The sequence below is a fragment of the Empidonax traillii genome, unplaced genomic scaffold (genome assembly GCF_003031625.1).
Source record: "Empidonax traillii isolate 1590-97213 ecotype Southwest subspecies unplaced genomic scaffold, ASM303162v1 scaffold25:size3598162, whole genome shotgun sequence".
Taxonomy (NCBI): domain Eukaryota; kingdom Metazoa; phylum Chordata; class Aves; order Passeriformes; family Tyrannidae; genus Empidonax; species Empidonax traillii.
In genome coordinates this window covers 1,441,480-1,443,613 of record NW_020955218.1, presented here as the reverse complement: position 1 = coordinate 1,443,613, position 2,134 = coordinate 1,441,480, and positions in this window count along the sequence as shown.

Sequence of the window (2,134 nt, the reverse complement as noted above, 5' to 3'; positions counted from 1 at the left end):
AGGGAGGAATGAGTAGCTGTTTAAGCTCTCATTGCTGCCAAAGAAATATCAGCTAGGGAGGACAGGTTAAGCCTCCTGTTGGGTATTTGCATTACACTTAGGAAAACGAGTTTGCTAATATTCAGCAAAGAGACCACTAATTCTTTTACTAATTGTTCTGATAAAAAACGACAAAAAAGTCAAACACATAGATTCCAAGAGATAAAACATGGGAATTCAAGGAAACAGATGTTATTTTACAACAACCACTTTGAAAAATGCATCCTTCCTCCATTCTCTTTCTCTTCTCCAGTGAGAGAAGAATTCACCTAAATGAAGTAGTATTTTCCATTTGGAGCTAAGTGTTGTCGGATTTACCAACACTTGAGAAGAAAAGATGGTTCAAATGACAAGGTATATTGACCTTATGGCTGATTTTTCTAAATCCCAGTTTTATCCCCAAGGTGAATGGTCATCAGGAAGAATAGAGCAGAGATCCTTTAGGATAATGTCTTGGGGCAAAATGTAAGTCCAAATGATTCAATAAGGAAATCTGATGAAACCACGTCACAATAGGAGCAAAGCCCATTAGGGAGGTCACAGCACACCAGGACAGTCACAGCCCTCAAAACATCCCTCAAACAGCCATGGAGATGGGGAATAGGCATTTCTGGACAATGAATTTTGCTTACTTGGAAGTATCAGTGAATGGAAACCCTGCCATACCATTTCATTAAAAACACAGTGACTAAACATAATAGCTGGTTAGTCCATTTAATGTGTGTGTTTAGGGAGAGTGGCAGGAGAGAAAGGAGACAGATTCTTCATCATCATTCTTTGTTCCATTTTATTTCCTTTTCTGTTTAATCAGCTTCTCCTCCTCATTGCATTTTGGTTTGCTGCAGAAAACCACTAGTAGGTCACTGGGAGTCCCTTTTTCACAGATACTGCCAGATGAAAATGTCCTACAGTTGCTAAGCACTGAGGATCTTCATAAAGAATTGATACACTCCAATTTCTTACACCACTAATTTGATCCTCCTTTTTTTTTTTTTTTCTGTCATCATCCAACTCTTCAAGAACTGCCTGTCCTTCATATAACCTGGATTTCTTCCAGTACTTACTAACTTATTAAGCTGACAGAAAGTCAAAGCAGGCACAAAATGGTGAGACAGCATCACCTCTTTCAATATCCTCACTCCTTATTAATTACAGGCAAGGGTGAGCCAGACTTTAAGCTAGTTTTCTTGAAGACGTATAAAGGAAGGGTTTTACATAACTACCACAGTTCTGGACATAAAGTTTAAAAAGGCAGATGTTTTACTTTGTTTCAGCTCTCGCAGAGGTGCTAACTCAGCAGTGTATGTTACAACATCACTTTGAGGAAAATAACAAAAATATGAAAGTAGTCAAGTCAAAAAACAGCCAATATTTCTATATTCTATAACACTTAAGGTGTTACGCAGGTTTAGTCCTATGTCTTTAGTAGCTGGTTCACGCCAAACTTGGTCCCTTCACTTCAGCAAAAATACAACATTCATGAATAGGAGTCCTTAGCACTGTAGCAAGGTTTGTGCCAAAATTACAGATTTTTTATTCTCAGGAACACATGCACATTTTCTCTATGATTTTAGTTTGCTGGTTTCTGTTTGCTTGTCTGTTTCAGAAGGAGCCCCAAAGGCTTCATAATTAACAAGAAGAAAAGTTTTACATAGTTTTGTTGCAAGTTCAAAAACTATCTTGATTTACTCAAAAACATACACAGTCCCAAAAAGATTGTATCTAGAGCGATTTCAGTACAAACTATCTTCCATGTACAGCTCTTATAAAGGTATTTAATTTATTCTACTTATAAATGTGGGGCAATGCTTCCTATGCAGGTAGAGCAAAGATTCTAGCACTTCTGTCTCTTGTCAGCTCTGTGATAAAATTAATAAATAGGAACATTAGCAAATCATTTGGCCAGTCTGAACTAGTTTCTATTGAAGATGAACTGCAGTAGCTTTCAACCTGGCAAAGATTTGTGCAGCTTTAGCTACACTCTCAGAGAAATTTGGGGACTGACAGTGGAAACAGAGACACCAGAGTAGGGAATTTCACTAACAAAATAAACATTAAGATTTCAATTTACTTCAAAGAAAATACAGAAACACAA